Below are 27950 nucleotides of genomic sequence, written 5' to 3'. Positions count from 1 at the left end.
CCTTCTAGGAGCAGCAAGCAGGTCGGTGGTGCGACGAAGGAAAGCTTGGGGAACCGAGGCGAGAAGGCGAAGCCACTGAAAAGGGTTGGAAGATAAAGCACCCTTCTCCCGAATGGAAGCAGGCTGCCGATACCTACGGAAGAGAAGGGACCACATAATCCACATCGGAAAGGCAGGCCAGCGGGGAACAGCAGCTACGGAGATGCTGCAAGATGGAGCAAACCACACAGAGAGCATGGGACGAAAGAGATGGAATCCTGGGACTGGCCGGCCCCTGAACTTAAGCTCCCTGGTGGCAGGGGATTACCAGGGCTAGTTGGTGGGGACGGAAGAAGGGTGGAAGTACCCTAGAGAACAGGGCTGAGAGGAAAGCCTGGGAAAGAGACTTTTGTTTAACCGTTATATGGACTGTGACGGATCAACTTCCGGGTCACCAGTGGTCCAGGGATGAATATTGGTTTCTAAACCATCAATCATCCCCACACACCTAGTACACCAGAAGTGATCAGAACAGATTGGAAATACAAGAAAATGATCAACCTCGTCCAATATTGGTAACGTGGACGAACGGCAGGCTTACAAGCTGCTTTTTCAATGGTGCATTCACGCACCTCTGTGAACCTATAAAGCGTAGTATAGTGTTACTACATAATTCAGATGCATCTCAAATCAGTAAAAGTGTCAATTGCTAACCTCTTCAAACTCGTGTATAGCTAAAACCAAAAGAACGGAAATCAATCAACACTCAAATCCATTTGAAATGAGAGTTCTAGTAGTGCAATGTGTGATGACAACAACAGCAAAGAGCATGTTTTGCCCATACTGCACCGGGTCATGGAGCGAATAAGAGCCTCAAACTAGATGCAATGCTAAAGCTTTGCTAAAGGAAATGAAGGGAGTCACCCGCCATCCCTTACATGTGCCCTCACCTACTTAATACTTATCAGTAAAGCACCAAAAGTCCTAACGGACCACAGGGCAACAGACAGGCCATTGAAAAATGTACCATTGAAAAGGCAGCTTGAAAGACTTGTGAATGGATGAACTATCCGAGACGCAGCAGCAATTCTAAGAATCAGTCAGTAATACAGCGGAGACTGACTCCTATTGTAAAGCTGCTTTATGTTCTAGAAATGAGTTTTGCTTTACACAACTTAAGTGATTTCAATGTGTTCATTATAAATACAACTTTTACCTGTATGTATGCTAAGAAGCAAAGAAAAGGCTTTGATTATTCATGTGTGTTAAAATATCTTTAGAGTGTGACAATTGAACACTAAATAATTATTTTTTGAAACTAAGAAATGTTGGTCTTTCTATTTTCTGAATTGCCATCCGTTAAGCATTGGGACTAGCTCCCGTTGGTGTGCATTTGGGGTTACCTGTAAGCAACAACGGACTTTTCTTGTCATTTTGTTTTTTAGGTTGCAGTTGGTCGGGGGACCTTACCCGATTGCACCTAAACTTATCAAACTAGCCAATAAACCTGTTATGTATGGTTGGACCGAGTCCTAATGTATCAGTTAGTTAGTAGTGCACCTCGCCATCTAGGGAATTCCATGATGCCCTGCAGTAACTAATGGGGGAATAGTGAGACGAGGACACCTGGCTGCACCCCCATGGTGCCCTGCAAACACTGCTGGGGCTTAGCGAGACAAGGGCACAGGGGTGTTTGTACCCGCCATAGTTGAGGGCATCAGGGTGTACCCACCCTGGTGCCCTGCAAGGACTGATGGGGGGGGGGGTGAATAGAGAGATGAGGGCACCATAATGTACCCAGCCCTGTGCCCTGCAAAGGACTGATGTGGAATAGAGATGAGGGCAGTGGGGTGTACCCACCATGGTTTCCTGCAAGGACTCATGTGGAATAGAGATCAGGGCACCAGGGTGTAGCCACCATAATGCCCTGCAAGGACTCATGTGGAATAGAGATAAGGGCACCAGGGTGTACTCACCATGGTGTCCTGCAAGGACTCATGCGGAATAGACGTGAGGGCACCGGGGTTTATCCACCATGGTGCCCTGCAAAGACTGATGTAGAATAGACATGAGGGTACTGGGGTGTAGCCACCATAGTGCCCGGCAATGACTGATCGGGCATAGTGAGACTAGGGCAGCGGGGTGTACCCACCCTGGTGCCCTGCAAGGACTGATGGGCAATAGAAGTGAGAACTCCTGGGTGCACCCACCAAGGGACCCTGCAGACACTGATGGGGTCATAGAGAGGCGAGGGCACCCGAGTGTATCCACTGTGAGGTCCTGCAGTGCCCGATGTAGAGTACAGATGCGGCCACCCAGCATGGTGCCCTGGAAAGACTGGTGGGCATAGAGAGGCGAGGGCACCGTGGTGTACCCTCCATGGTGCCCTGGAAAGAATGATGTGGAATAGAGATGGCACCGGGGTGGACTCGTAATGATGCCCTGAAGTAATGATGGGGCATAGTGAGATGTGGGCAGCGGGGTCTACCCACCATGGTGCCTGGCAATGACGGGTGTGGAATAAAGAGACGAGGGCACTAGTTGTACCACCACGGTGCCCTTTGCCCTGGGACTGGGTCAGTGGGGAGCGCCCGCCGTCATGTCTTGTGTCCAGATTGGGAGGGCGGGGCCGCCTGGCTGCTACTTGGGCATGTGCAGAGCATACCTGCCTAACCTCCGGAATTTTTCCGGAGACTCCGGAATTTTAAGCATTTCTCCGGGTCTCCGGAAAAGTCCCGTGAATCTCAGGAATTTTGAGATTCTTTGCGGGTCCCGTCATATTCTCCACCTGATTGGCTGCCGCCGGTAGCCAATCGGGTGTAGAAGTGGCCGGGACCCGGAAACGGCGCTCAATGCGACCCCCGACCCCTGTGATAATAGTGCTTGCAATCCATATAATTGGATTGAAAGCAGTATTATTACGGCGGAGGTGCCACGTTCATTTTGCTTACCAAAATCATTCATTCAATGCTATAGTAAGCAAAATGAAGGCGGCGCCGCAGTAGGAATAATGCTGCTTTCAATCCAATGACATGGATTGAGAGCAGCATTATTTCGGCGGTGCCTTCAGTTTGCTTACTATAGCACTGAATTAATTATTTTCAGTGCTATAGTAAGCAAACAGAAGCCGCGCCGCCAAAAATAGTGCTTTCAATCCAATGGCTTGGATTGAAAGCACTATTATGAAGGCGGCAGCACTGCCTTCATTTTGCTTACTATAGCATTGAATTAATTATTTTCAATGCTATAGTAAGCAAACTGAAGCCTGCAACAACCGAGTTTACCTTTTGGACGTGTGGGCGGAGCCATGTGCAAATGGGCGGAGTCTTGTGTGGCTGTGGGCGGGGCATAAATCTCAGGAATTTTGATTTTCAAATGTAGGCAGGTATGGTGCAGAGCTGGCAGCATTCCCCGCCCCTGGCAGTGCAGGGCAGCCGCCGCCTCTGGCTCACGCCGTGTTTCGCTTTCGGTTTTCATGCCGGGTTTATTTGTGGGGTATTCGCCGCCGCACAATTTCCTGCTGGGATGCCCTCTCCCATTTAGGGGAATGCCCTCTACACCGCTGCCTTTGCCGCGCCCAAGGGTCCCTTTGCTTTGTGTTCTGGTCCCTTTCCTTCGATACTTCTTCAGAATGCAAATCCTTGGGGGCCTGGGGACCCAGCCGAGCCCCCCTGGGCGCTGAGATTATCGCCCTATACTAGAAAGGTTTGTCAGTATGACTTGCTTCAGTTGCTTGGAGCTGACCTAACACAGACGGCGGTGGGAGGTGGAGACTCCATTCCTGGGCCAGTGGGGGTTAATTATCTGTGAGTGATGGCTCCTCGAGGGGGATCCCTGTGAGGAGGGTAGGACTCGTGAACTTGTAACACCCCCGCGGGTGTCTAATGAAACTTTCCGAGCCCCCCACCACGAGCCCTTATGATGAATGTGCAGACACTCGTGGCCTTGGCGCGGTGCCCGGGCTACGCCGAAGAGAACACGGCTCTCCCATCGATTAGCCGCCCTGATTCTCCGATCAGCCGATAGTGCAGGGGGCTGGGTGCCCTCCCGATCGTTAAGCAGAAAAGAAAAGGGGCGTTCGATGTCTGGGTAGCCAAACGGCGCAAAAACCGAGCGCATAGAAACAGGGGAAGAGCCATTACAGCGCTCCATGAAAATGAACGGTCGCCCCACTCACATCAGTGATTCAGAGGGCGAGCTTGAAAGCGAAGCCATGGGCCGGGACTCGAGCAGTGATGGATATTGGACAGCCTGTGGCTGCTGTGAGGTGAATATGGGCCCGACGCTATAGAGCACGAGAGCAGGTATGGAAATTAAGATCGGATAAGCGGGAGCTAAAAGCAGCTCCCTAGTTAGTATCCAGCATTAACCAGTGACCAGGAGCTAACACAGCAGGATAGGGAGCTTCTGCATAGAGTTCTGCAAATCTAACTTCAGCAGAAGAGTCATATCATGTTGACCATCATGTCTCACCACTTATCCATTAAAGGTCGTTTAGATGTGTTCTGTTATTTATTTATAGATTATCCTAAACTCTGAATTAAATTCACATGTGTGTGTTCTGCATGATTTGGCTTGCAGTGCCAAACGTAGCTCCCGGTAGCTAACCAGGGTCCTCTAGGCTACAAGCAAGAGCTAAATACCTCTCGGCTCCCCTCCGTTTCAAACTCTGGAACGGCCAGAGTAGTCAGTGACTAGGATGCTCCCCCTTGCCTGCGCTCTTCACTAATTGATTGTTGTATCTGCGGGACACCGGCTGTGTAATGCCTCGCGCGGTGCTACAGTGAGGGCTGGCATTGCACATCCCTTAATTTCCCCTGTAGCTGAATACATTTCGGAGCAGCCACAGAAATACAAGGATTTTCAAAAAATATCCTCCTCCCCCCAACAGGGGGCTCCTGGACAGCCTGTGTCTTGGAATCCGGAGCCCTGACGTCCCCCTAAACCACACAAATTACAGTCATGGGCTTAAGCTATGCGCAAAAATCACTTGGGATAGGGATAGGGGTAGTTGGACTTTCCGACTGTGAGATTGAGCGAGCTGTAGGCCGCTGACATAAAAGAATTTGCAAATAGAACCTACAAAAAACCTGTGTCTGTGTTGATCCTACGTTGAGCATCAGGTGGATGGTGCTGCTCCTTGGGCCCTCCCCATTGTGTTATGATGTTCGCATTTATTTAAACACAATGAGACATTCAAAAGCAAATCGAAATCAACACATCACTATCAATACACCAAAGAAAAGTCCTCATGAGCTATTGTATATCATAAACATCATGTAAACGGTCTATTGTAGAACGACATCTAAGATTGGGAGGGGGAGCGGGGCCCCTCCTCCTTGCCAAACCCCACCGGGAGCAGTACCCCTTTACCTGTACAGTCTCCCTCCTGATCCCCTGCCTCAGTGACACCCAAGGGCAAAGAGTGCTCTGGGAGTGCCGGGGCCACCCCTGAAGGCACATTCCAGCAGGCCAGCAATCATTGTGTGCCCTGTGCCACAGTGCGCCAGACCTACCGGTCCTAGTCACTACCCCACGCCATGCTATAGCAGCAAAAGCCAACAGTCCTTTCACAAGCACCCATCTCCCTTACTCAGATAAGTGGATATGGCCCGCACGAAACGTGTCCTGTCCCCTCGGGAGACCTTGACCCAAAACCTGGATATGCCTGTGGCTGGGTGCCAACCGGGCAATCTCAGTTCAGATGCCGAAACATTCAGCGGCCGAGCTCAAAGGCCTATCGCCCATGACGGCCTCGGGATGATCTGAGGCCAGGAGAACTCCACGCCCGGACAACATTTTCCAATCCATGAGAATTCCGGCAATGAGGTTTTCCATCGGGTCCTTACACCGCATTGTTGCAAAATCATTATCTCCAATGTAAAGAATCACCAGATCTGACCTCCAGCATTCGTAGGCCACGTATCGTAATCCAAAAGACTGCGCTGTCCCGAACATCTCTGCCAGTACCCATGCCTTGCCCACGAGTGAAATGAAAAGCCCTCTTCATGAAGGAATGTCCAAGGATGCACAACACTCGTCGCTTCACCATGAACTGCACAAGAGAATCGACCATTAAAGACCATGAAATACAATTCGGCATTCCCCACCTTGCAATTACCCGTCCCTCCGGCTGGGCACAGCTCAGTCCCTCACGACAGCAAGTGAGGCTATGTACAGCGTTCAAACGGGCCAATCTTATACACCTCACCTGATTATCTACCACCCCAATTACAGCTGCCATGGTAGCTGCACCTGTCCTGAATGAAAGGGAAGAAAAACCAAGCCCATCCAGCCCGGCTTGCCCCCAGTGCCTGCTGAAATACTCGAGATAAGCAGGAGCAACCAAGCCCATCCAGCCCGGCTTGCCCCCAGTGCCTGCTGAAATACTCGATATGAGCAGGAGCCATCTCTTTGTACACATAAAAGCCACTCTGTCGCCTCACCCCGACCTGCTAGATAATCTACCATAGCCTGCACTGGAGAAAGGGCCAGGTCCTTGGCCTGCCCTAATGGTACTCTTGCGCCGTGGCCTTCCTGCTCCATCTTGGATCTATGCAACCATAGGTGCACAGCTGCCCCTTCTGTCTCTTGCAAGCACACCCCTGGCCCCTTCTTTATTACGCTGCACCAGCTCCACTATGTGGAAAGCTCCTTAGTCCCACACACTGCCCTGAATAATAGGAATTTGAGCTGATCCTTGCAAACCCCTATACGCGCAGATAAAATGGCACCCAGTTTTGCAGCATCCAGTGTCTTCCTGCCATCCACCGAGCTACCTCTATCCCGCAAGTGCTTTCATACAGCAAAGTCAGAAGTAGCCACCGCCCATTGCTGACCGCCGAGCGAAAAACCTCATCACAGCCACACGCCTCGTTGCCAATGACACACAGGCCCACCCAGCACCCACAGGTACTACAAATACAAAAGCAAAGTGTCTCAAGCAAACCGCTGCAGTTGGCCCTCTTTTCCCCACAAAAAGCACAAATCCCTTTTGAAAGCCCCTTCAAAGGCTCTCCTAGTCTTGGTCATCCAAGAACTAGCAATTAAATGTGCAAAACTGTTAACGTCAAAACGGAACTGAGCAATGGACGCTGCGCGAGTCTATTTATACGTATGATGACGTCGGTGCTGATACAGAGGCTGTCGAGGGACATCGGCACGAGGGACATCGACGCGCAGCGCCCTCTACTGAACAAAAAAATTCCAAGGCCAGCAAGCTGGACATGATCTATCAAGATAAGGAATACGTCGGAGGAACATCCCATCGAAAGAACGTTACCAGGTAAGAAGTGACTTGTTCTTCACACGCAAATGCAGAAGAACCAATTCCTTCGGTACCTAGGGAACCTAGGCTTCTGCCTGCAGGGGCCCCCTCCTGAATCTCTGCGTCTTGAAATGAGGGAAAAAGTCAGCAGTGTTCTTCTCCCCCCCGGTCACATGCCTCGTCCCAAACCTCACATTCGAAGGGATTGTCCTCCGACGTATTCCTTATCTTGATAGATCATCTCCAGCTTGCTGGCCTCGGAATTTTTTTTTTTCAGTAGAGGGCGCTGCGCTTAGATGTCCCTCGAGACGATATCCCTCGACAGCCTCCGTATCGGCCCCGACGTCATCATGCGTATAAATAGACTCGCGCAGCGTCCGTTGCTCAGTTCTGTTTTTCCACGCTTTGTGGGCCTCTGAATCGCGTTGCTCAGTTCGGTAGTCGGAGAATATATTCATTATTCCTCGAATAAACCAACTCTTACTCAATGGCTTCCTCATCCGAACCGACGACTCCATGGTACGGCTTCAAAAAATGTCGAGACTGTGGAAAGAAAATGTCGTTGACAGATCCTCACAGGATCTGTTTGTGGTGCCTGGGATCGGAGCACCAATGTTCGTAGTACAAGGACTGCATGTCCATGACGGCTAAAGCCTTGAAGGAGCGTAAGGGGAAGCTTGAGAGAGGTAACACGGTTAAAACTCCTTCGAAAGTTTCCTCGGCAGAGTCGAGACATTTGTCTCCTCGCCGACGCAGGAAACCTTCTCGGTCGAGGTCTTGAAGCAGTTCCCACCACTCTTCGAGATCCAAGCATTCCAGTAAGCGACGTCGAAGATCCCCTTCCTCGTCTTCTGTTTCTCCGGAAAGAGTCACTTGCCCCACAAAACATAGCTCTCAGGCTGAGTGGGAGGAATTCCGTAAAACGATGCTTAACGTCTTCGAGAAAGCGGCCTCGACCCCCTCGAAGACAGCGGAGGGTGATACCCTGGGTGAAAGACCCGAAAAATCTAAACGCCCCGAGTTGTTGCACCCAGCGAAAGAAACTACTCAAGAGCGTCACAGACCCTCGAGAAAAGGCACTCTGCCATCGACGCCAGCGTCTAAGGTCCCTTCGCATAAATCTGTGTCATCAACGCCATTATTGAAGGGCTCATCGACGCATCGGTCGATCGAATCGACGCCGTCTTCGACGCCGAAAAAGAGCAAACCCACGGCCGTCACTACCTCACAGCCAGTGGTCATACCCAGAGCCTCGAACATGACTTCGAGGTCATCACCAACAATAATGCCCCGCTCTAATTTTTTATAGGACAAGCACCTTGATAAATACGTTTTCACTTTATATTTCTCAAGATTTACCATAAGAGTGAAGCCCCTACCCTGAAGATGGATCACTTGATCCGAAACGCGTCGGTTAATTGCTAATATCTGCAAGAAAAAGAGGGCTTTGGATTGTAGATTGTCCTTTATAATTAAGGAAAACTCAATTTGCAATTACCAATGTAACACTGAATTAAGTGTATATTGTTGTGAATACATACTGTGCAGTGATTTACTTTGTGAACATATACTGTGCAGTGATTTACTTTCACTTTGTTATTATGTAATGTATGACTTTTTCTTTGAAATTTTGTTTTGAAACCTCAATTGTGCTTAACAGAGAATGGACAATTAAAATGTCCCATATCTCTAAGAACCATTGTGAATGCTGTCTTATTTGGAGGTTAATCTTCAGTATAGACTTCTAATTTTAAATATGGTGTATATATATTCTGTATGAATGCACGAATAAGACTACATTGACCTTATCTCTGCCTATTTGGCAGGACCTAAAGAATTGAACTACGGTTCCTTAGGAGTGCATCTGGGCTTACTGCTTAGTAATAAGCTGTTTTGGTTTTTGTGCATTTATTGTGTCCCAAGTGGTCTTGTGGCGCCAGCCCATTTGCAACTGAAACAAGTTGAATTCCTCTTGAATGAGGCTTGTATCAATCTACTTTTTTGTTATTTAATTTAAACTTACATAACCTTCTTGATTTAAAAATAAGGCTGTGCACTCTCATTTTCAATTCTTAGTCTATCAAGATAAGGAATACGTCGGAGGACACCATCCCTTCGAAGGACAAGTTACTTCTTACCTGGTAACGTTCTTTCGATGGGATGTTCCTCCGACGTATTCCTTATCGGCCCTCCCATCCATCCCCTCAGTAAAACTTCCCTTGTGGTTACAGTTTACGCTCCTTCTGGGTCACTAACCAATGAATGTAAAACAACTGTTAACGTCAAAACGGAACTGAGCAACGGACGCTGCGCGAGTCTATTTATACGTATGATGACGTCGGCGCTGATACAGAGGCTGTCGAGGGACATCGGCACGAGGGACATCGCAGCGCCCTCTACTGAACAAAAAAATTCCAAGGCCAGCAAGCTGGAGATGATCTATCAAGATAAGGAATACGTCGGAGGAACATCCCATCGAAAGAACGTTACCAGGTAAGAAGTGACTTGTTCTTCACACGCAAATGCAGAAGAACCAATTCCTTCGGTAACTACAACACCATGGGGCAGGAGACCATCTGCTTATTTCGCACTGCTGACATGCTGCCATCCCAGAAAATCAAACTCTTCCTTTCAAACTCATGCTTCCATATGTTCAAAGCCACTACAATTGGAAACAGCTCACTTAAGCTTTCCTCACCATTCCTCTGGCCACACAGCCATCCACCACTTCCTGCCCAGAATTGCACCAACGCCTGTACTCCCTGCAGTCAAGAGGCCAATTTCGCTGCTGGACAGCTCCTTTTGAACCTGTTGAAATCCACAAGAAAGGCGGCCCAAATCCACAAGTCCTCGTTGATCTTACTGGCGAGTTGTGTCTGATGGTTTTTCTCTTAAGACCCCCTGGTAGCCACCGCAATGGACCATGTAAACGGCCATCCCATAGAGGTTATGCGAAGTGCAATATTCCGCTCGAGCACCACAATACCTGCAATTGCCTCTGCGTTGCCTTCTTTGCCCACAAACATTGGGCTATAGTCCCCTGAAAAGCCTGCTCCTTGTCTAATGGCAATCTGCCTACCCGCCCTGTGAATCCAATTCTGGACCCAGGAAGGTTAATCTCGTTGTTGGGCCTTCGGTTTTGTTCTGAGCTAAAGTCGCTGCTGGACAGCCTGCAACGTTTATGAGCATTCCACTAACTTGGGTGGACCTAATGGCAAGAAGAGTAGAGTTGCAATTGCTGCAGTCCTCAAACCCGTTTAGTCACCCATTAAAAAAATGTACTAAACTTCGCAAAGTAAGCTCAAAACACTGCGCAACCCATCGGCGTGCATTTATGGAAGTAAAACCGAACCTCAAACTGAAATCCTAGCAACCAGCACTGCTCTGGGTCTACCGACAACAGCCAAAGGTCGATTATGCGTCGGCACGTGGCATCTTTGCTTCCAGTCTAAATTTCCACAGGCAGATCAGAGCCTGATCAAAGGATGCTTAACACATTGCACATAACACCCCTCATCGATGTCCTCATTCAGTGATGCATCTTTCGGGAAAGGCACTTTTTGAATCTGCCTAAATGCCCCTTCAGCTCCAAACCCAAAGGAGAGTATGCCAGTGACTGAAAACGTGGTACAGCGAATGGACCTGCGCACCCTTCCAGAGACATCTCCTTAAATATCTTCCTCTTGACCATCTCAAGATTCCTGTGTGCAGACGCTGATTCTGCGGGTGTACCGATGGCGCGACACTCACTGCAGGATGTAGAGGTCCTCCTTAAAACCCAAGAACACCACGTGCCCCTCCTCAGTGGGATGCAGATTCAACCAACCGGTCAATGTGTCCATCTTTACTGGTGCAGATTAAGGCAACACCATGGGCCCCAACCCCAATTATTCTGTATTCCCTGAAATGCTTTTTCTAGTTCTACTTTGGTTCTCTTTCTTTGGCTTTCTTTATGCCACTGAAACTCCGAGTGTGAGCAGAGTCTTCAGAAGAAGCAGACCTGCTGAAACTTGCAAGCGGATGCTAAATGGGTGCAGGATTTTCTATTCAATACTTACCAGGCTCCTCTGCACTGTGGGCCTTTTGGGCATGTAATAGGCAAGCTCTTGCTTCTAAAGGACAGCCCTGTCCTTGCATACTCCTGTTCTGCCGACTGCACCATAGATTGCTTGAGTGCAGTTCAACTAAATATCAATAGACTTCTTGACCCAATCCAGCTCTGCATTCCCTGCTCTTGCTCCTGTAGAATGTTAATTCTGTGCTATCCCTGCCCTGTTCCAGCAACCATTGTATGTCGACAATATCAAGTGCTGATAAGCCACCAATTTCTGAGCTAAATCTGGGCAATTTCTCCAGCCTGACAGACATGTAAACCTGAATATCCAAGGGACCAATTCACAATTCTTTTTAACCGGGGCTTTCTTCTCCATGCCTTTGCACCCCTTCCACTTCTTCCCCTCCTTCAGCAAATCCTGATGGCAGTTGTGAACAGGAGAGGCGAAGGCGACCGAGACGTCAAGGAAAAATGCTCCCCATTGTGATGACTCCGGTGGATGGTGGCTGTGATCGTAGGTTTGCGGAGGGGACGTTGAAGGGCAATGGTGGATGCATACACCTGCCGCGCCTTTCATCCTACCCTTCCCATCATGCCTCTGCCGTTGCCAGAGGAGGGGAGGTCGAATACTGCCATACCCTCAGCCAGCCCGCTACCCGGGCATATTGCAGGTGCTTGCCTCCATTCTCCCAGGGGTCTGTGAAGCATTTTAACACATTAACACGTTGCTCTGTGTCAACTGAGGAGCAATTAGATATTCTCGGGAGGTCATCACTTGCACAGAAGTGCTGTTACAGCTGTGTGGCGTTGGAGAGAGAGTGCTGACCTACCCTCCTTATGTCGTTTGGTCACTGAGATGCTGGTTTTGTCTTAAGGACTACTAGAAGTCCTTTGTTTATCTTATGAACGTGCAGCAGCGCATGTGAAGTGCACAGAAGTGCTGCTATAGCTGTCAAAGCTGTGAAAGGTGTGCTGGTGCGGCCCGGTTTCCGCTGTCAATGGGTGAGTTTGAACACTTGTGATATTTTACCCTCAAGAGGCTGTATTTGTATCTCCACCTTGGTGACTGTAATTTATGCTGCAATCGGAAGCCTCACATAGATGAGCTTAGGAGTATGTCCTTAATGGCTTCTCAACAATCTAATGGGCCTTTTTACTGCAAATCAATTTGAGTTGATGCGCGTCCTCCCTCTACCAGCATCCCCGATGGAAGAATCTTTGCCATCAACAAGTGGGTTAGGATGCCAATCAGTGATGCCCCATAATGGTAAAAAAAGCAGCTAAAATCACCTCTTTCTTTGAAATGCTACCCAAGGCCACACCTTACTCTACTCTCTCCTTCAACAAGCAGGTAAATGCCTTGGCCTCGGGCACGGCATACACATGCAAGTTGATTAGGGCAGGCAAGGCCTTCCTGTCACAAGGCAGCTGCATTACCCTAGCCAGAGCCCTCATCCTATCCAGGCTGGACTACTGCAACGCCTTATACATAGGAGCCAATAAACAAACCATCAAAAAAATCCAACTCCTACAAAATAATGCGCTGAGAGCAGCCCTAGGAATCCCCAAGAGAGAACATATCTCTAATACTAGAAGAGCCAACAACTGCCTCTCCACACGTGATAAAATAAAACTAAAAACTGCCTCCCTCACCCACAAATGCTTGAACAATGCAGCACCCCGCTACCTATCCGACAGATTCACTTTGAAGCCTGCCACAAGAATAACCAGACTCGCCAATACCAACTTCCTCTGGTCCCCAGATACAAACTTGCCAAAATCCGAGGCAGCAGCTTCCAGGTGAAGGCAGCCCTCCTACGGAACTTGCTACCATCCCCTCTAAGAATTGATCAAACCTTTCACAAGTTCCGCCAGAGCATCACTAGCTGGGTCAAAGATGCCGACATCTAGGCATGTATCTTGTTGACTTTGCCCGGCACCTCTCTCTACACTGAATGCACCAACCGCACCCACTACTTTGTGAAACTACGCATGCCTTCAATGTACCTGCCTGTATATATCACTACTTCATTGTGCCTACATGTAACCAATGTGTACCTAAATGTATTTTAGAAGTTGTAACTAAGCTTTGAGTATCCTTTTGCTTGCGCCTGAATACCCTCGGGTCTGGAGCGCACTACAAATAATAAACTAAACTAAACCTTCTAAAGAGATGCAAAAAAATGAATGGGATGTGGTACTGCAATCAATCGGAGAAGACACCACTGCAACAGGGATGGGTAGAAGGGCTTTCTGTGTCAGATACCGACTTATTGGACTTGAATACTTGTCAAATAGTGAGGAGACGGCAATAGCTCTTCAATTCCCACTACCAGATCGTCACGAGGAAATGGGTTAACTTCTCTCTTTAGGCAATCTCAATGCAGAGACTCCAACCAATCAGCCCTGGTTCCGTTTAACTGTGTCATTGCTTCATTTGGGACACTATGAAAATATTCACTTGGAGGTTAAAAAAAAAAAACTCAATGCTTCTAGAAGTCATATCAAAGAAATTGGACAAGGAAGGCAAAACATATATGCCTCACACAGGACTTAAATGCTGTTGCTGATCAAGCCCCCCCCCCAATCGGTAGAATAAATAGGGTTGGGCATGCCCAATATGGGAATGGAGCAAATCAGGAGTGTGCATAATCCATTGGCGGTTGACTCAAAACCTATTGTTGAGTCTGGGACACAGGGTACCAATGATTGTAGTAGTAACAACACTAGTACATTGCCTGTGCACCTCCGTTAAACCCATCAGAATGTTAAAGGTATTTGTACCGCGCACCGTCGCCAACGGAGTTGGTCCCCAGGCGCTCTGGCGGATCTGTAAACGAGAAGGCAGGAGGGAGTAGGATAGTGAGAGGAGTGGTGTTCTGTTGGCAGCTTCAACTCGGTATACACCGTGTGCTGAGCTTTGGTGTGAGTATCGGATCAATGTCAGTCCTCGTGTGCTGTTGGTGCTGCTTATGTGTTGTCGTGGTGTGGTGATGTGCATGCGGCTTGTTGTGCAAGAGGTGGTTGTGTGAGTTTTTGAGTGGGTTAACTATGTGGAAAGTTTGAGCTTTTTGGTTAGTGGATTATATAACATTTAACATGCTAGCATTCACAACTCCACCCTAATGTGGCACATGCTAACCTTCACAGACTATCTAGATGCAACACAGACTAGTGTTCACAATTCTATCCAGGTGTGGCAGATGCTAACATTCACAATCCTATCTAGATGCGACGCAGGCCAGTTCAGTTTAAGTTTGGTACATGTCGACATTCACAATCGTATGTAGATGCGATGCAGGCTACCGTGCAAACTCTTTCCAAGTGTTGCACATGCTAACATTCATAATTCCATCAAAGTGTGGCACATATTAACATTCATAGTCCTATCTATGTGCAACGCAGGCTAAGTTCACAATTCTATCTAAGTGTGGCACATGCTAACATTTACTATTATATTCATATGCAACGCAATGCAACATTTGCAGTCCTGTCATGAATAGACTCATGGCGATGGTCACAAATCTATCTAAGCATGAATGGTGCAAGTCATGTTCACTTGGCAGTCTAGGTTATGGAAAGGTAAGGTAGAGCAACAGGGCTTTCTGGAGTAGAGTAATTGCTTTACTCCCCACCCTTGTCACACTTCTATTTTGTGTTGGTGTCTGTCGACGGCTGGCTTCTCTGGCTTCCCCTGGTGACACCTGCAGACACTTTCTGGAGCTGCCAATGTTGGAGCCGTCCTTTACCTTGGGGCCCTTGGCCGATGGGGCTGCCCTGGGCTCTCCTTTATGAGGGTGTAATGGACCAATCGGGTCGGGTTGGACGTGGGATCATCAGCACCAGGAAGCGGGCAGGGGAGAGGGGGAGCCGCGTGCACCACGTGCTTTGTAGGAACACATTTTTTAAATAACAAAATTGCCAGGCTCTGGGCTAGGGCATGGGGCCACTAAACTTGCCTGGGAGGGAGGATGAAGTGGCGCGGGTGCCGTCACACACACACCAGGTCATTAGGTAATTATCCAAAATAATTCAAGCCATCATTTTGGAGTTGGGAACGAAAGGAAGAGCAACCTGGCGTGCTCCCGCCTAAATCAATTATTGATGTTACCAAGACTCAATATGATGTTCTGCCTTCTCAAGAGGCCCAAACCAGGAGAAAGTGAAAGAACGCTCTGAAGAATAACAGTAATTCCTCACAGAAATTCCTAAGGAACTTAAAGTTGCCAAGTGTGCCAGAGGTACTTGCTTCTATTGATACAGCTTCTCAAGACCTAATACCATTGGGGCTGGCCTCGGTACTCTTGAATCGGAACCAAACAAAGATAGAGAGTAGAAGATTAAAGCTCTGATGAGTAACCTGTTGAAAAGCTACAGAGTGAACTACTTCTAATAATTCCGAGTCAACATGTCCAGCAAAAGGCTCTCTTGTCTCAGACATTAAGAGCAGGTCTTAATGTAAACAGCCAAACTGTATCTAAGAGTGTGAAGGGGAAGCGGAAGTTTATAACTCTGCCCCCGAATCTGCCCTTAACAACAACAAAAAAACATGTCTCAGTCGCTACAGTGCGGTTGGATGCAGATGAACTAGGGGCATCTAAGGGTGAGAGTGAAATTATAGAAGTTGATTCTGGTGTGGGTAAAAATGTAACTTGCCATATTATCCTCTTGTAGGAAACATCCATGTTTCTCAGGCAGCGAAAAAAGGTGAGGGGGGGTATCATATTGCTGGAACCTTAAGTTCAAAGAACAATATTCAGAGAGGAGCTTTAGGCACGGTTCTGGATCTGTTGGTGGATCGCAAGCCCATTAAGTTATTGGTGATTAATATTTACTGGCATTAAGGTTTCTGTAGTTTAAAGATCTTTTAAGCAATGCTATCTAAATGTTGTGAAAATGGCTAATGGAATCCATAAATTGTCCTTGTAATCACTGGGGATTTAAATTTCACTTGTCCTTGAGCTAATGATCAAAATATAAGGGGAATTATTTGTTGCTATTGACTTTTGCCCATTTGAAATATCTTCATGGAAATTTGTGTTCTTCTGGCTTGATTGCCCTGGGTTTGAAAATGTTGATTGGAAAGATCATGGGTGATATCCCAATGCATACAACCTTCAAGCGAGGGATCTGTGAAACAGTAATTGATTGCATGTTTGTTGAATATGGTTTGTTCCAGCGGTGTAAACAATTCAAGGTAATTCAGACCTCTGTGAGTGACCGCAATGTTAAATGAAAAATTTGAAGTCTGTAGTAAGAAGGGCGAGTTCAGGGTGTTTGGGAATAGATTTGTAAATAGTGGAAACAATAGGTTAAATGTAATAAGCAGTGTATAGATATGTTTAATAATACATTGATTCAAATATGGCAAAGGCACCACTTCTGATTGGAAATTGTCTACTTTTAATCATGACACATTTCATTCTTTTATTGAGGACATATCTAATCAGATATTTGTCTCCCAAAAATGTTCTTGAGCTTTCTTGGCTAGACGGACAGGCCATAAACATTGTTTTGATCCTCTCGTAGCAGAAAGGAAGAAACAGCTGAGACGGGGACTTTGGGATCTAGCTTGGATGCTAAAAATATTGAATTGAGGAAAGTGAAACAATCCTATAAGAACTGGATGAAAAGATGATGGAAATCCTTCAAAAAAGCAATGATCCAAATGTTTGGTGGGTGATAAATGACATGGAAAACAGTCAAATGGTAACGCAAGCAAATCCTATATCCCCGAGAGATGTGGGTCGAGCATTACCGCCTCCGGCTCGGCAAAGTTATATGGAGACCTCCGTGTGGTGTTGGAATTTTACCCAGGAAAAAATGTTGAGACTAATTTGGGCGGCTAATTCCACCCATGCTGCGGGTCCTAATAATTTGTCTAATATTTTTTGAAAGCTGCGTTTGATGAAAGTGGTGATATTTTATATATTGTATTTAGGCACATTTAATTGACTAAGAATTGCCCTACCTCTTGGCAAACATCTTTTATTATCCCTGTCTTTAAATGGGGTCAGCGTAATGACCCTGAGAATTACAGACCAATTATGATCATGGATGCGGACCGCAAATCTTCTCATCTCGATTGCTAAAGCATTTGGAAGCGTGGTCTGATGAGAATAGGTAGAATACGTTTCATGTTGGATTTAGCAGCAGGTTACTTCCCTTAACGGCTTCATCTTGAGCAGTCTTCAGGAGTTCACTTTGGACAAACCTTATGATCCCATTTATGCAGCTTCCATAGACTTATCGGCAGCTTTCGATTTGGTCAATCGAGATTGTTTATGTTCAAAATTAGCCAAATGGGGCTTTCAGACGGCTTGTTGAAATTGCTAATTCGGTACATGAAAAATCCATTATTCAAGTTAAATTACATCATCACGGTAATTTCTCTGAGAAGATTTACACCAATACTAGTTTGAGGCAGTGGTGCATTCTTACTCCCTGCCTATTTAACCTTTATCTTTCAGATGTCCGGGAAGAAGTAGCTAGTTCCTCTTTTGCCTCTCCTAAATATTGGTATTTAAATATTGCTGAATCGTGTATGCCAATGATTTTCTCCTGTTTGACTGCGTGGATTGCAAAATTTAAATTTTATTCTGAAAAAAAGTGTCTTAAAATAAATCCTTATAAGACAAAGATTATGCACTTCTCCTCCTTGAAGTGCCCTGTGAATTACAGTTGGTATTTAAACATGAATGTTATAGTTAATTTAACATATCTTGGATTTCCTATTTTAAATAAACCCGCCATATGATGTGAGTTTTTGAAATTTAAAGCAAATATGGTAAATTCTCGCTTTTGCATATGATTACATTCTATGAAGACAAAGTAGTACCTACACTATTATATGGAGTGGATATAATGCAGCCCTGGGTAATAGCTACATTAGATTATCTTGTGGAATGTTCCGGAGGAGAGAATTAGGTCTACCAAATGTATTTTATTTATAATATTTTTGTGACGCCCAAACCCAAAGGTATACCAGCGTTGGTGCCAGTAAAAAATATAACAGAAGAACAAAATACAAGAAGTAGCCGCATGAACCCGATATTACATGCTGATTTGGATGGCAGAGTTGCAGATCCCGTCCAGTGCGTTTAGTCATATTTATCAAATCACCAGGTTTTTTTAAAGTCTCTTGAAAGCTGCATAGAAGGGTTCATTACTGATGATCGGTGGTAGGGAGTTGCAGAGGGGAGCGGCAGTGACAGTGAAACCCGCGCCTCCTGTTTTGGCAAGTTTCAATCGAGGAGTGGCCAGGGAGTTATTGCTGGAAGATCGAAGGAGCCATTTCTGTTGCCTCATTGAGATGGTGCTGTTCAAGTAGAGTGGGGATTTGTTGTAGATGCACCGGTGGGCAATGGATAGGGTTTTAAAATCAATACAGGCATTGATGAGGAACCAGTGGGACTCTAGGCATGCTGCTGTGATATGGTCCAAGCTACGGAGTCCCATGGCTTTGCGCAGCGCTTTAATTTGGAGGAGTTGAAGCTTAGAGAGATTGATTGCTGGCGTCCCTTTGCGGAGTACATTGCAATAATGAAGTTTAAGTATAATTGATTGTGCGGGGGGGCAGTTGCTGGTAGAGAGAAATGTTCTGCCTCATGAGATGAGCTTGGATGTATGGGCTGTTGAAGAGGTGAGGGCATTAATGTGTTTAGTCATGGTGAGCTCGGCGTTCAGGTATATCCTGAAGGTTTTAACTTGTTTAAGGACCGGAATGCTGGCTCCATCAATAGGAAAAGAGGCAAAGGAGGTATCCATGTATTTTAGATGATGGGGTGACCCAACAATTATTAACTCTGTTTTCTTATTGTTGAGACGGAGGTTGTGTGGCCGTCCAGTTTTGTATGACACTGTGCACATTGTTTATGTTGGTGCTATTATCAATAGTTTCATAAAATGGGGATGAGGAGTTGAGTGTCATCTGTAAAATTTGTGTAGTTAATTCCCACGGAGTCGAGGATATCGAAAAGATGTTTAGTGTGGGTGTTCTATAAAGTGGAGGATCCCTGGGGGACACTGACTTGAAATTGGATAGGGTCAGCAGCAGCGTTATCAATGAAGACTCTTGAGGTGCGATCACTGAAGAAAGATTTAACCCAGGTGATTGCCTCCAAGGAAAGGTGTAAGTGGGAACTGAGGTGCTGACAGTGTATGTCATGGTCCACCAAGTCAAAGGCTGCAGAGAGGTCGAGGAGAAGGATAGCCAAGTTGCCAGCGTCCTGAATCCTGTCCCAACTGTATTTTGAGGTCCAGTAGGGCTGTTTCGGTGCTATGCTTAGGGCGGAAGCCAGACTGTATGGCTCCAAGTAGATAATCAAGAAATTGTTGCAATTGTGCTTAGACAATGCGGTCTAGTATCTTGAGCAGGAAGGCAACCGTGGTGATGGAGTGGTAGTAGGCAAAGTGGGGTCCAGAGAGTGTTTTTTAAGGAGTGGTGTAACCGAAACGGGTTTGATGCTGATGGGGACGGTGCATGCTTTGAAGGATGCATTGACAAAATCTGTAATAGGGGTCACAGTAGAGGCGCAGAGCTTGACAGTATGTGTGGGGCAGACTTCTCACTTGCAGTTGGAGGGTTTTAATGTTAGGCTGGTCTACATTAACGTTTTCTGAGATGCTTGAGGGGAGAGAGAAATGGGGAGGAGTGGCAGTAATGTCTGGGGTAGCAGGGGCTATTCCTCCAGGGGTGGGTTTGGCATCAAGTTGAATTTAATTTCTTTGGTGGTGTTTGTATTGCAAAGCAGGTAAATTGTATTGGTGATGACGTCTTAAATGGTAGTTCACCACTGTTTGTCGGCCCTAGTATGGGTGTTGGAGAGCACAGAGTCTCCAATTCTCTTAGGATGGAGAAGTATTGGAACTCGCATTGGATATTCTGTTGTGATAGGAAGTGGGAGATGGCCGCTTTCTTATATGCTGTGGTAGCGTTGGCTAAGTTTACAGTGTTGCCAGGAGTTTGGTGTTTCTTGCAGAGATGTTCTAGTGATCTCTTGGTTCTCCGGAGAGCAATAAGATCTTCTGGAAACCAGATATTGCTAGGCTTGTGAGATTTTGAGGTTTTTAGTTTTAGTGGGGCATGTAGATTAAGGGTGAGGCGGAGGCATTGATGGAAGAGGGTTGCAATGTCATTTGGCTCACTGGAGCAAGAGGGGGTGAGGGTAAGAGTGGACCATGGCGTGGGGCCTGTGGATCTCGTGCAGGAGTTTCTTGGTGTTTCTGGCCATGGTCTGGTTGCGTATGGGCACCTTTGTTCATGTAAAGGAGATGGAATTCTATTAGGTGATGGTCTGACCAGGGCACTGGACTTATAATAGAGATTTTAATAGTAATATTGGTAGTAGGTATCCTGTCAAGGATGTGCCTTTTAGCGTGGGGGCAGAGACTAGTTAAGAGAAGCTCATGTCTTGAGTGACTGTGCCAATGCTGCAACTTCGTAATTTGTTGGATCATTGTATCCCAAATTGAGGTCACCTAGAATGATATATTTGGTTGGAGTGTTGGAATAGAGGAGTAATCGGCAAATGTATTCCTGTAGCTGCAATTAGGTATGAATTGGGCCCTGGAGTTGAGAGCAAAATGGAAGTTGCTGTCTTTGCTTCACAAAATGATACCGCCTAAGAACTCCCTATATTGTGACTTGGCGAGGCTAGTAAGGGACAAAAAAGTAAAAACAGTAATACATTTTCAAGCAACCCGTTTATGGAAATATTGACAGATTTGGAATGAGGATGGAAACTAGTGAGCATCAAGCAGTCACGGAACGATTGGATTGTATCTATTGAGACGTTGCATAATTATGAATCGTTGGCTCAGTTGAAATGGGAGCATAAAAGGTTGAGCACTCTACCTATGCATTTGAAACGTTTCGCTAATAGTAAAGTTCGCAATAACTTCATGAGAGTTCTGTTCCATCGATGGCCAACTAGGGAAGTCTTATATAAAAGAGGTCAATTATCGGAAGAACTTGTCTTTCCGATTTTGCAGGGATATGAATACAATGGAACTCTTAAAACACTGTATAATACAAAGTCCGGTTTTAAGATCTAGACGAAATCAGTATTTCAGGCGAACAATTTATGGAACAGATTTTATTGACTTTGAAAACTTGTGGTATCGCCTGCTGGATGGTAATTCCACTTCTTTTGTGATTGCTGTTTTGGGTTATTTTAATAGTCTGGATATCATTCTGGAGAGTAAATAATACTATAAACCAGGAACATTTTACATTTTATATATGAAGGTAAGTGTGGATTGGAGTTTTTGTTTTTCTTTCCCTTTCCTCTCTTCTATTTTTGTACATCTTGTATAGAGTTTACTTGGAGTTTAAGTATTTGAATGAAATGTATTGTAATGGTTAAATATTCTTTCATTTTTTTAACCAAAATCAATAAAAGAAAATGAGGGGGGGTGGGCTTATCGGCAGGGACCTTTGTCCCTTAAGAAATGCAAATGGTGGAGATGAGAAATGAGAAGGGCGCATAATGCGGCATAGTGTCAAATGCTTATGGTTTTGCAAGCCAGGGCAGATTTGTTTAGGCTCCCATTACTTAGCATTGTACTAGGGTGACCTTCCATGCAGGATGAGGAACATGGAGCTAAAGCCATACTTTATCCTGTTTCTATGACAATTTAGTTAGTGTAAGGCTAGTGGACGTACTATGAAATGCTGGTTTATTGTGTAATGTGTGTTCTTTTCAAGGCATTGCTATAAACAAAGGATCCTTTAAGCACATGGAAAAACCACAACTGTAATAAATCTGTATAGCAGCCTGACCTGGGACGATATGTGGTCAAGAGCTTAAATGGTCCACATCCCAGTTGTACCACTTCACCACAGTGTGTGATCCTGGTCAAATGATTTCATCTCACTGTGTCTTATCGGGAGTCCCTGCACATTGGTGGAACCGATGCAGAGGTTGGCCTTTGTGTAAAGTGATTTGTGTCCGAGTTAAATCCGCAGTATATGTCGGGGGATGAATCGAGTGTTGGGTGGCTCTTGGTTCCCAGGATGATAAATGCCCTCTCTTTTGTCTGTTTCCTCTGTAGCGTGGTATTCGCTCTTCCGTGGCGGGCTCGGACTGCCGTATACTTGAGGACACTATTGAAGCACCGCCAGTATCCCTTCAGAAGAGTATGCGAAGCTGGGGCGTGCCTAATCCCCACGAAGAAAAGCATTCTTGGAGCATATTGGCGGGAAATGGATACTGTAGACATTTGATTATATATATATATGTATTTCCAATGACGTTCACGCGGTCGGTAATTCCGTTTCCATACTTGGTATATGCTCTCTAACGTATCCTTTTTAATATAGCCAATAATTATATATAAGTATATATATACCGGCGCTATGAGTATGCAACACTATTTGTATCAAGGCCTCTTTTTCTACAGGCTCGTCACATTTTTAAAAATATATTCATGTTATTTTGATCATTGGGAAGTTTCGAGAGCACGTTGCATTCAAGTTTTTATTTTTTTGCATTGCACAATCTTCAGTACACTTTTACAATATGCAACTTTTATACTTTACTTGCTCTGCTTTGTAAACCTATTTCATATTGCTAGTGGGCTCTCATATTTTAAGTCACTTTTGTACTGGTAACTTTATTTCTCTGCACATGCGCAGCAGGTTGTCTGCTTGTGCTTGGCCTCTGTTCACAGCCCCAGGGTTTTTTTATTGTGGATACGTTGGTTGAAATAAAAAGGTACCAAGCTGAAGTACTCGTGTGCGTTTCATTATTTTGGTCCCGCAACAAAGGTAGGCAGTCGCCTGTGGGTGGGCTGGTGGTGAAGCGGGGGCTCAGAGAGCTATATGAATATATGGGGTGGGGGTGCATGATGATCAATGACCTTCACCCCTTCCCTTGCCCTTGTCTCTGTCCGCCTTTATCTCCCTCATCCCCCCCTTAACCCACTCTCTAGCAAAGTGTTCTCCTCAGATTGGGTTTTGCTGAGTTGCTTCTCTGCTTATTGTATTTTCAGTGATCTTTGGCAGGTCTGCACAATTCATCCACTTGCGTTTCACCATCAATGGCCGTCAGAAAATGAATGTTTAAAGCTGTCCCAATCAATTAGCAAACTATGGCTCTCCTTGGTTCCTGCTTGGGAATCATGCTTTGCTAATTCACTTATCCTTACCAAGCTCAAGCCCCGCCTGCGCTACTGCCCACTACATCCTCTGAGTCTCCCACCCTGAAGCTCTTGCATTGATGCTCTGGTGGCACTCTTGTTGGGGATGTCTGTCCAGAACCAAAAATTGGCTATTGATCTTGATGGTTTATTCATATAGCGCCTATACACAATGTGTTTCAAAGTGCTTCAAGGAAGGGAGGGAACAAGGGAGAATACAGTGACATTCTTACAAGTTCTTGGTACATTAACAATGTGAAATTAACTATCGTACTCAGCCTGGCGACATTTCAGATAGTGCAAGAGCTATGACAATAAGGAGGGGAAGGGGTTGGGAAGGAGAATGAGACAGACAAGCGGCTACGTTACTAGGCCTGACGACATTTCTGATAGTGCCGGAATTATACAAGAGGTGAACAGGGGTGGGGGGAGAGAACAGGGAGAAGAACAAAACAAGCAACTATCATACTAGGCCCTGACAACCATTCAGATAGTGCTGGAGAGGGAGGAAAAAACAAGCAGGGGGGGAACAAACAAGCTGCCATCATACAGGTCAGCGAAATTGCTGATAGAGTAAGAGCTTTTGACAATGAAAAGGAGGGAAGGGGGGGTGGCAAGGAGAATGAAACACAGGCGGCTACCATACTAGGCCCAACGGCATTTCTGATAGTGCCGGAATTATACAAGAGATGTGGGGGACAGGGAGAAGAACAAAACGAGCAACTATCGTACTAGTCCTGACGACATTGCAGATAGTGCTGGAGGGGGAAAAAACAAGTGAGTGAGGGAGGAGACAGACAAGCTGCTATCATACAGGTCAGGCGACATATCTGATTAAATGCTAAGGCTATGGTGGGTGGAGGGGGGAGAGGGGAGGGGACAGCAAGACGAATTAAGATAAAGCAACATCGCAAACAAGCACAGGGTGGAGGAACACAACAGGCAGGCATACAGACATCACAAGAGTACAACGGGGAGAGGGGGTGAGATTCAACAGGTGGGCATAGAGGTCCCCAGGAAAGCACAGTCAAATTTGGAACTAAGCTAAATGCATATAAACAGTCAAATTTGGAACTAAGCTAAATGCATATAAACAGTCACATTTGGAACTAAGCTAAATGCATATAAACAGTCAAATTTGGAACTAAGCTAAATGCATATAAACAGTCAAACTTGGATAGCAACTAGATTCAGAAACTAGCAGTGGGTGTGAACACGCAGTGTAGTCAGAAGTGCAATCATGGGGGACACGCCGAGAAGGAAGCAGAGGCAAAAAGGGGGTAGAAGTTTGTCCAGAGGAGAGAATGTATCCCAAAGTTATGGAGGAGTGGTAGGGAAGTCCAGATTTTAAAGTAGTGCGAGGTTGCAGCATCGAGGAAGCTCGAATGCGGGGGTGACAAGAAATTGCCTTATGAAGCATTCTGGTAGCGGACATGAAGCAGATGGGGGCCTTAGGTTTTGTGCCAGCTACAGCCTCCTGGTTGCTCTGATTGGTCTTTCAAGGCCCAGGCAACCAATGGGGAGGGAGTGCAGGCCAGGCAAGGAACCTCACTGAATTGTAAACCTGTTGTAGCCATCTTGGAAGGGCCAGTGTGGCACAATCGACATTGAGCAAGTGGATTAAAAAAGCAAGAATTTTCGGCAGAAAGAGAGAAAAAGATTGGTCTTCATGCAATCTACAGCTCACCACCAACAAATGCAGATTTTAAAGCACAAAGCTGATGAAAATCGCACAACAGCTACAATGTGCAACGCAATTGCAGGGCTTACCCTGACAAACCACAGGCTCTCAGGAGGATGTTGCAGCAAGGTGGAGGGCTGCCGAAGCCCAGGCGGAGAAAATAAGAAAGTTTGGCTCTTATATTGGCATTGAATGGAAGACCATGCACATGCTTCTGTAGTTGATCGAGTCGTTGACCCTTGACCTTGAGAGCGTGTGCAGGTGAAGTCTTCCTAAGGAGCACGATTGGAGGTTGAGTCCCAGCACTCCAGTGCCAAGGCATGTTGAACCAGCTTCCAGGGCACCAGAAGTCCAGACAGTGCAGTCTGTATTGTTTAGTGCATGCAATTTTGAGTCCCTGACAGCGCGCCAGTGAACGTTCGTCCTCTAAAAATAGCTAACGTGGGAGCTTTCTTCACTGTTTGCATAAATGTGGTTTTCAAATTTTGTTATGCAAATTCCCTCAAATTCAACAAGATGTCTGAGCTTCCCCCGGGAAGGCCTTGGAAGTGTGTAAGCTGCTGTTGTAGTAGCGGTCTGAGCTGGCTGCTTGTACCCAAGCAGCGAATCGAAGGATAAAGCACTCGCTCCAGAGGACTTGCTTCTGGACGTGGTATGAAGAGCCCTGTAATGGGAAGTTTACTGGACTACCTGTCTTGTTCCCATATTTCTCATATCCATCCTTCTCAAGGACTGGCAAGCAGAAATCGCATTGAACTTCATAGGAAATTGTCCTTTCTATTTTTGTATTAAGCATTCATGTATATTCTGCATACAAACAGTATAACGCCAACAACTTTGTTAGCTTTTACATTGTGAAAGAGAAGATATGTTAAGAAAATCTGGCAAGCTGTAGCTATCTGTTTTATGCGTTTCCTAGGGGAGGAGAAGTGTAGTAATTTGGCTTACAGAGTAGCAGTGTGTGAGAGGTCATCTGCATTTAGAATGTTTGGGGTGGAAGTGTTCTGCTGGGTGACAGTTGGTCAGAGAGAGAAAGCTGTGAGCAGAGAAGATGGGTGTGGGGGTGAGCCCGGTGTTTCCCTTGTGATCTTGTGTCCCCTACCATCCCTGTGTCTTGTGGAGGAGTACAGGACAAGGACAATAAAGACACTGAACTTACCTGGAGTACTGGCGGTCATCTTTGTTACACAAGCCTAATGTTTTTTCTTTAAATAAAACAAAAATTCCCAGTACATCGTATTCATACAAAGATCATATATTGAAGGTTAATCCTTGTTAATATTGTCAAAGAATATTCTGTTTTTCAAATGGCACTCAATAAAGCCAGAAAACCTTTTTGCTTTGTCTATTTGGGGACATTTCAGCACCTAGTTAGGTACCAAGATTCTACTCTTGAAGGAAACGCAGAGCAAATCCTCTTTCAAAGGCAATGACCACAGTCCTTCAGTTTCTCCAGCCCTTCCCTTCAAAACCATGCCTGGGTAGCATAGAACCCACATAAGGCCTTTTATGCTGTGACTAACCCCAGAAGGGATGTGAGGTTCTTTACTTTATTATTTGTAACGCGCTACACGCCCGTAGGCCTTGGAGCACACATAGAACAATAAAGGGGAGCCTGGAGGAGAGCAGGAAAGGGATGCAGCCAGTAAACCCCTCTGTTGAAAAGATGAGTCTTAATCGCTCTTTTGAATCTATTCAAACAAGCTATAGTTCTCATGTGGCTGGAAGATCACGCCACACCTTAGGAGCCCAGGAGTCAAATCTGGCTCCCCCATACTTTTGTAGTTTAAACCGAAGCTGAAGTATAAAGTTATTATTGTTGGAGCTTAAAACTCGCCAACAAGGTGCCGCCTTGAGGTGATCAGATGGGTATCTACGCACGTCACCAGAAAGGCATTTGTGAGTCAGGGTGAGGTCTTTATGTCGAATTCTGTGTTTTACAGGAAGCCAATGCAGATCACGTCTGGCTGCAGTGGTGTGATCCTGCTTGCCCAGCCCGCGAACAGCCCGACAAGCCCCATTCTGAATAGTCTGGTGTTTTTTCAGATTAGCAGAGGAGGTGCCCACAAGTAGGCTATTACCGTAGTATAACTTAGGGCTTAAGCGACCATGGCTCTATACTCCTCTAAAAGATGAGGGCGAATCTGCCTGAGCAAGTTGATGGTAAACGCACAGTAGTGCATGCAAGTAGGCAGTGTGCTTGTTAAATGCCAACTGGGAGTAAAAAAAAGACACCCAAGGTTTTAACATAAGGAGCCACCGAAATGTGGCAACCAGCTTTTATTAATCGAGTGTAGCAGCGATCACGTTTCCTAAACCTAGGGCCGGAGCCAGTGATAAGTAGTTCAGTTTATTGTAATTTAATGCCAATGAATTTAACGCCATCCATGACCGGATTGACTAGTAGATTTTATTAATGGCCAAGTAGTCCTGGGAGTGATCACCCGAAAGCTCTAATAAGATCTGGGTGTCCTCTGCATAGTTAGTATAGCAGGCACCCAAACTCTCCAGGAGGTCAAAGGGAGGCTTTGTGTAAGTATGGGAAAGACAACAGCCCTGCGGTACCCCGCAAGTAAGGGAAACTGGTGCGGCTTAATAATCACCCACTGCTTCCCTTACAGATTGGAGCCCCAGAAAAGACTCAATCCAATTGACGTCACTTCAGAGCATCTCCCGATCTGGCGAGTAGTTTAGGGTCCACCTGATCAAACGCAGCTGAAAGATCCAGCAGCATCCAGAGGGCAGTATGGCCATTGTCAATGTCTGCAATGGTGGACCTTAGATCTAATAGGGCAGTCTATGTCCCATGCTTAGGCCGAAATCCTGAC

The 27950-nt window shown here is 46.1% G+C and overlaps 1 protein-coding gene across 1 annotated transcript in view; it reads left to right on the top strand.

Moving 5' to 3' along the window:
- The window catches only part of LOC138492705 (septin-2A), a 568103-nt gene extending 545073 nt beyond the window's left edge, over nt 1-23030 (top strand). The window contains exon 13 of the mRNA XM_069620052.1: nt 22356-23030. The gene's annotated coding sequence lies outside the window, so the exon portion shown is untranslated. The remainder of the gene's footprint in view (nt 1-22355) is intronic.
- Nucleotides 23031-27950: the final 4920 nt, after the last annotated feature.

The sequence above is a fragment of the Ambystoma mexicanum genome, chromosome 10, assembly GCF_040938575.1.
Source record: "Ambystoma mexicanum isolate Mex_15411 chromosome 10, UKY_AmexF1_1, whole genome shotgun sequence".
NCBI lineage: Eukaryota > Metazoa > Chordata > Amphibia > Caudata > Ambystomatidae > Ambystoma > Ambystoma mexicanum.
The sequence above is the reverse complement of the archived record's forward strand: the minus strand, read 5'-3'. Positions and strand labels throughout refer to the sequence as shown.